Source organism: Arachis ipaensis, chromosome B8 (genome assembly GCF_059453495.1).
Source record: "Arachis ipaensis isolate K30076 ecotype BB chromosome B8, ASM5945349v1, whole genome shotgun sequence".
Classification (NCBI taxonomy): domain Eukaryota; kingdom Viridiplantae; phylum Streptophyta; class Magnoliopsida; order Fabales; family Fabaceae; genus Arachis; species Arachis ipaensis.
The window spans coordinates 43552680-43560574 of record NC_142443.1 but is presented as its reverse complement, the minus strand read 5'-3'; the positions used below and the strand labels follow the sequence as shown (position 1 = coordinate 43560574).

The 7895-nt window shown below is 36.0% G+C and overlaps 2 non-coding genes across 2 annotated transcripts; both read right to left on the bottom strand.

Annotated features, from left to right (window-relative positions):
• Nucleotides 1-1184: 1184 nt before the first annotated feature.
• On the bottom strand, nt 1185-1292 carry LOC148547851 (small nucleolar RNA R71). Its single transcript, XR_015897771.1, has one exon. It is a non-coding gene; the product is annotated as a small nucleolar RNA R71 (small nucleolar RNA).
• A 5814-nt stretch (nt 1293-7106) lies between these two features.
• LOC148547850 (small nucleolar RNA R71) lies at nt 7107-7214 on the bottom strand. The gene has a single exon (XR_015898080.1). It is a non-coding gene; the product is annotated as a small nucleolar RNA R71 (small nucleolar RNA).
• Between the last annotated feature and the right edge of the window lie 681 nt (nt 7215-7895).

Here is a 7895-nt window from a genome sequence, read left to right as displayed (position 1 = left end):
TATCTTTTAGTTTCTTGTTAATCAAGTCATCAACTTTAATTTTTAAAATCAAATCTTTTTAATTTCTTTTTCAATTCTTTTTTAAAAAAATTTCAATCATATCTTTTTAAAATTTTAATTTCAAAATCTTTTTCTAACTTCTTATCTTTTTCAAAATTTATTTTCAAATCTTTTTCAATTAACCACTTGACTTGTTTGTTTTAATTTTAAAAAGTTTACTATTTCTTATCTTTTTCAAAACCACCTAACTACTTTTCTCTCTCATTAATTTCGAAAACTAGCTAACAAATTTTTCAAAAATCTTTTTAATTAATTAATTTATTTAGTTTTCAATTTGCTTTTATTTCTTTTCTTAAATTTTGAATTCTAACTTATGAGTAAAATAAAAACAAAAATATTTTTCTTTTCTTTTAATTAATATTCAAATACTCTCTCTCTCTCTCATCTCTTTCTATTTATTTTATTTATTCACTAACACTTCTCTTCTACTCATCTAATAATTCGAACCCTCTTTCTCTCTCTGTGTTCGAATTTCTTCTTCTTCCTTCTTCATTCTATTCTTCTTTTCCTTTGACACAAAAAGGAATCTCTATACTGTGACATAGAGGATTCCTCTTCTTTTCTGTTCTCTTCCTTTTCATATGAGCAGGAACAAGGATAAGGACATTCTTGTTAAAGCTGATCCTAAACCGGAAAGGACTCTGAAGAGGAAGCTAAGAGAAACTAAAGCACAACACTCTGGAGAGGACCTTACAAAAAATTTTGAAAAAGAAGCAGACATGGCAGCCGAACCCAAAAACAATGGTGGAAATGCAAGGAAGATGCTTGGTGACTTTACTGCACCAATTTCCGACTTCTATGGAAAAAGCATCTCAATTCCTGCAATTGGAGCAAACAACTTTGAGCTTAAGCCTCAATTAGTTTCTCTAATGCAGCAGAATTGCAAGTTTCATGGACTTCCATTGGAAGATCCTCATCAATTCTTAGCTGAATTCTTGCAAATCAGTGACACTGTTAAGACCAATGAGGTTAATCCCGAGGTCTGCAGACTTATACTTTTCCACTTTGCTGTAAGAGGCAGAGCTAGGATATGATTGGACTAACAACCTAAAGAAAGCCTGAACTCTTGGAAAAAGTTGGTCAATGCTTTCTTGGCTAAATTCTTTCTACCTCAAAAGATGATCAAGCTTAGAGTAGAAGTCCAAACCTTCAGACAGAAGGAAGGTGAATCCCTCTATGAAGCTTGGAAAAGATACAAGAAATTGATCAGAAGGTGTCCTTCTAACATGCTTTCAAAATGGAGCATCTTATGTATATTCTATGATGGTCTGTCTGAATTGTCTAAGATGTCATTGGACCACTCTGCTGGTGGATCTCTTCATCTAAAGAAAACCCCTGCAGAAGCCCAGGAACTCATTGAGATGGTTGCAAATAACCAATTCATGTGCACTTTTGAAAGAAATCCTGTGAATAATGGGATAACTCAGAAGAAAGGAGTTCTTGAGATTGATACTCTGAATGCCATATTAGCTCAGAATAAAATATTGACTCAGCAAGTTAATATGATTTCTCAGAAACTGACTGGAATGCAAGCTGCATCCGGCAGTACTAAAGAAGCCTCTTCTGAAGGAGAAACTTATGACCCTGAGAATCATGGAATGGAAGAAGTGAATTACATGGGAGAATCCTATGGAAACACTTACAATCCTTCATGGAGGAATAATCCAAATTTATCATAGAAGGATCAACAGAAGCCTCAACAAGGCTTCAATAATAATAATCGTGGGAGAAATAGGTTTGGTAATGGCAAGCCATTTCCATCATCTTCTCAGCAACAGACAGATAATTCTAAGCATAGCCTCTCTGACTTAGCAACCATAGTCTCTGATCTATCTAAGACCACTCTCAGTTTCATGACTGAAACAAGGTCCTCCATCAGAAATCTGGAGACACAAGTGGGTCAGTTGAGTAAAAGAGTTATTGAAACTCCTCCTAGTACTCTCCCAACTATATCCAAAGTGGCCAAACCTGGAGAGAGTAAAAAGGTAGTGATTTCCAGTGAGGAAGACCTTGCTGGACGTCCACTGACCAATAAGGAGTTTCCTATTGAGGAATCAAAGGAATCTGAGGCTCATATAGAGACCATAGAGATTCCATGGAACTTAATGCTGCAGTTCATGAGCTCTGATGAAGATTCTTCCTCTGATGAGGATGAAGATATTGTTGAAGAGCAAGTAGCTCGGTATCTAGGAGCAATCATGAAACTAAATGCCTTGGTTCAACAGAAATTACCTCAGAAGAAACCGGATCCCAGAAGGTTCTTAATACCTTGTACCATAGGCACCATGACCTTTGAGAAGGCTCTGTGTGACCTGAGGTCAGGAATAAACCTCATTACACTCTCTGTAATGGAGAAACTGGGGATCTTTGAGGTACAAGCTGCAAGAATCTCACTAGAGATGGCAGACAAATCAATGAAACAGGCTTATAGACTTGTAGAGGATGTCTTAGTGAAGGTTGAAGGCATGTACATCCCTGCTGTCTTCATAATCCTAGACACTGAGAAGGATGAGGATGAATCCATTATCCTTGGAAGACCCTTCCTAGCCACAGCAAGGGCTGTGATTGATGTAGACAGAGGAGAGTTAGTCCTTCAATTGAATGAGAACTACCTTGTGTTTAAGGCTCAAGGATCTTCTTCTGTAACCATGGAGAGGAAGCATGAAAAGCTTCTCTCAATACAAAGTCAAACAGAGCCCCCACACTCAACTTCTAAGTTTGGTGTTGGGAGGCCACCATTAAGCTCTGAGTCTCTGTGAAGCTCTCTAAGAGCTCACTGTCAAGCTATTGACATTAAAGAAGCGCTTATTGGGAGGCAACCCAATGTTATTTAATTATATTTTTTTTATAGACATTTGTTTTCCATTGCCATGTTATGTTTTCTTTAGGTTGATGATCACGTGGAGTCATAAAAACAGCTACAGAATTAAAGCAGAATCAAAAACAACATAAAAAATAGCACACCCTAAAGAACAGGCTTTGATGAGCGGATAATTTATACGCTTTTTGGTATTGTTTTTAGTATGTTTTTAGTAGAATCTAGTTACTTTTAGGGATGTTTTCATTAGTTTTTATGTTAAATTCACATTTCTGGACTTTACTATGAGTTTGTGTGTTTTTCTGTGATTTCAGGTATTTTCTGGCTGAAATTGAGGGACTTGAGCAAAAATCAGATTCAGAGGTTGAAGAAGGACTGCTGATGCTGTTGGATTCTGACCTCCCTGCACTCAAAGTGGATTTTCTGGAGCTGCAGAACTCAAAATGGCACGCTTCCAATTGCATTGGAAAGTAGACATCCAGGGCTTTCCAGCAATAAATAATAGTCCACACTTTGCCCAAGTTTAGATGATGCAAACTGGCGTTCAACGCCAGCTCTCTGCCCAATTCTGGCGTCCAGCGCCAGAAACAAGTTGCAAAGTGGAGTTCAATGCCCAAACTGGCACAAAAGCTGGCGTTCAACTCCAAGAAGGACCTCTACACGTGCAACACTCAAGCTCAGCCCAAGCACACACCAAGTGGGCCCCGGAAGTGAATTTATGCATCAATTACTTACTTCTGTAAACCCTAGTGACTAGTTTATTATAAATAGAACTTTTTATCATTGTATTCACGGTCTTGGTTACTCCGGTTCCCCATCTAGGGCCGAGACCAATGAACTCCATTATCACTTATGTATTTTCAACGGTAGAGTTTCTACACTCCATAGATTAAGGTGTGGAGCTCTGCTGTTCCTCAAAGATTAATGCAAAGTACTACTGTTTTCTATTCAATTCATCTTATTTCGCTTCTAAGATATTCATTCGCACTTTAACCTGAATGTGATGAACGTGACAATCATCATCATTCCCTATGAACGCGTGCCTGACAACCACTTCCGTTCTACATTAGATTGAATGAGTATCTCTTAGATCTCTTAATCAGAATCTTCGTGGTATAAGATAGATTGATGGCGGCATTCATGAGAGTCTGGAAAGTCTAAACCTTGTCCGTGGTATTCCGAGTAGGACTCTGGGATTGAATGACTGTGACGAACTTCAAACTCGCAAGTGCTGGGCGTAGTGACAGACGCAAAAGGATAGTAAATTCTATTCCAGTATGATCGAGAACCTCAAAGATGATTAGCCATGCGGTGACAGTGCATCGGACCATTTTCACAGAGAGGAATAGGATGCAACCATCGACAAGGGTGAAGCCTCCAGACGATTAGCCGTGCTGTGACAGAGCATTTGGACCATTTTCCTGAGAGGATTGAAAGTAGCCATTGGCACCGGTGACATCCTTACAAAAAGCCAGCCATAGAAAGGAGTAAGACTGATTGGATGAAGACAGCAGGAAAGCAGAGGTTCAGAGGAACGAAAGCATCTCTATGCGCTTATCTGAAATTCTCACCAATGATTTACATAAGTATTTCTATCCTTATTATATTATCCTTTTTCGAAAACTCCATAATTATTTTATATCCGCCTGACTAAGATTTACAAGGTGACCATAGCTTGCTTCATACCAACAATCTCCGTGGGATCGACCCTTACTCACGTAAGGTTTATTACTTGGACGACCCAGTGCACTTGCTGGTTAGTTGTATCGAAGTTGTGACAAATTATGAATTAAGATCAAAGCACCATGTTTTTGGAGCCATTACCAGAGATCACAATTTGTGCACCAAGTTTTTGGCGCCGTTGCCGGGGATTGTTCGAGTTTGGACAACTGACGGTTCATCTTGTTGCTCAGATTAGGTAATTTTCTTTTTGTTTTATTTTCAAAAAAATTCTTTCAAAAATTTCTCCTTTGTTTTCGAAAAAAAAAATTTAAAATAAAAATGTTTTCAAAAATATTTTTTTCTTCAGAATTTTTAAGAATGAATTCTAGTGTTTCATGGTAACATGTTGAATCCTTTCTGGCTATAAAGCCATACCCAAACTGCTTTGGGATTGGTCTTCAACTAATCACCTCAATGGATGTAATAACATACTAAAGCTTGGCTGGCTATTAAGCCATGCCTGACCCTTTGATTGGAGCTTTAGACTAAAGAGCATAAGATTCCTGGAATTCATATTAAAAATTTTGGAATCCTTATTTTTATTTTTCATAATAATTTTCGAAAAAATACAAAAAATTTATAAAATCATAAAAATCAAAAATATTTTTGTGTTCTTGTTTGAGTCTTGAGTCATGTTATAAGTTTGGTGTCAATTGCATATTCATCTTGCATTTTTCGAAAATTCATGCATTCATAGTGTTCTTCATGATCTTCAAGTTGTTCTTGGTAAGTCTTCTTGTTTGATCTTGATGTTTTCTTGTTTTGTGTTGTATGGTGTTTTTCATATGCATTCTTGAATTCTTAGTGCCTAAGCATTAAGGATTTCTAAGTTTGGTGTCTTGCATGTTTTCTTTGCATTAAAAATTTTTCAAAAATATGTTCTTGATGTTCATCATGATCTTCATAGTGTTCTTGGTGTTCATCTTGACATTCATAGCATTCTTGCATGCATCACATGTTTTGATCTAAAATTCTCATGCATTGCATCATTTTCATGTTTCTCTCTCTCATCATTAAAAATTCAAAAATAAAAAAATATCTTTCCCTTTTTCTCTCTTAAAATTTCAAAAATTAGATTTGACTTTTTCAAAAATTTTTAAAAATCTAGTTGTTTTTATGAGTCAAATCAAATTTTCAATTTAAAAATCTCATCTTTTTCAAAATCTTTTCCAAAAATCAAATCTTTTTCATTTTTCTTAGTTATTTTCGAAAATTATAAAAATGTTTTTCAAAAATCTTTTTCTTATCTCTATCACATAACTTTTGAAAATAACATCATCAATTAATGTTTTGATTCAAAAATTTCAAGTTTGTTACTTGCTTGTTAAGAAAGATTCAAACTTTGAGTTCTAGAATCATATCTTGTGATTTCTTGTGAATCAAGTCATTAATTGTGATTTTAAAAATCAAATCTTTTTCAAAACTAATTTCAATCATATCTTTTCAAAAAAAAAATATATATCTTCTTATCTTACCTTTTTCAAAAATTTGATTTCAAAATATCTTTTCTAACTTCTTATCTTCTTATCTTTTCAAAATTGATTTTCAAAATTTGTTTCAACTAACTAACTAACTTTTTGTTTGTTTCTTACCTTTTTCAAAACTACCTAACTAACTCTCTCTCTCTAATTTTCGAAAATATCTCCCTCTCATTTTCAAAACTTCTTTTTAATTTTGGATTTTAATTTTCGAAAATTACTAACCTTTTTCAAAAACTATTTTCGAAAATCACTAACTCTTTTTCAAAAATTATTTTCGAAAGTTTCCCTCTCTCATCTTATTCTATTTATTTATTCATCTACTAACATCTCCTCACCTCACATCTCTGCACTCCTCACCCTTGTGTTTCTTTCCTTACATTACATTCTTTGTCCCCTTCCTTTCTTCTACTCACACAGGGACCTCTATACTGTGGTGTAAAGGATCCCTATTATTATTATTATTATTTTTTCTGTGCCCTCTTCTTTGTCATATGAGTAGGAGCAAGGACAAGAATATTCTTGTTGAAGCAGATCCAGAACCTGAAAGGACTCTGAAAAGGAAACTAAGATAAGCTAAATTACAACAATCCAGAGATAACCTTTCAGAAATTTTCGAACAGGAAGAGGAGATGGCAGCCAAAAATAATAATAATGCAAGGAGGATGCTTAGTGACTTTACTACACCTAATTCCAATTTTCATGGAAGAAGTATCTCCATTCCTGCCATTGGGGCAAACAACTTTGAGCTGAAACCTCAGCTAGTTTCTCTGATGCAGCAGAACTGCAAGTTTCATGGACTTCCATCTGAAGATCCTTTTCAGTTCTTAACTGAATTCTTGCAGATATGTGATACTGTTAAGACTAATGGAGTAGATCCTGAAGTCTACAGGCTCATGCTTTTCCCTTTTGCTGTACGAGACAGAGCTAGAGTGTGGTTGGATTCTCAACCCAGAGATAGCCTGAATTCTTGGGATAAGCTGGTCACGGCTTTCTTAGCCAAGTTCTTTCCTCCTCAAAAACTGAGCAAGCTTAGAGTGAATGTTCAGACCTTCAGACAAAAAGAAGGTGAATCCCTCTATGAAGCTTGGGAAAGATACAAGCAGTTGACCAAAAAGTGTCCTTCTGACATGCTTTCAGAATGGACCATCCTGGATATATTCTATGATGGTTTATCTGAGCTATCAAAGATGTCATTGGATACTTCTGCAGGTGGATCCATTCACCTAAAGAAAACACCTGCAGAAGCTCAAGAACTCATTGACATGGTTGCTAATAACCAGTTCATGTACACTTCTGAGAGGAATCCTGTGAATAATGGGACGCCTATGAAGAAGAGAGTTCTTGAAATTGATACTCTGAATGCCATATTGGCTCAGAACAAAATATTGACTCAGCAAGTCAATATGATTTCTCAGAGTCTGAATGGAATGCAAGCTGCATCCAACAGTACTCAAGAGGCATCTTCTGAAGAAGAAGCTTATGATCCTGAGAACCCTGCAATAGCAGAGGTGAATTACTTAGGTGAACCTTATGGAAACACCTATAACTCATCATGGAGAAATCACCCAAATTTCTCATGGAAGAATCAAAAGCCTCAACAAGGCTTTAATAATGGTGGAAGAAATAGGTTTTACAATAGTAAACCTTTTCCATCATCCACTCAGCAACAAACAGAGAATTCTGAGCAGAATCCATCTAGCTTAGCAAATTTAGTCTCTGATCTATCTAAGGCCACTGTGAGTTTCATGAATGAAACAAGGTCCTCCATTAGAAATTTGGAAGCACAAGTGGGCCAGCTGAGTAAAAGGATCACT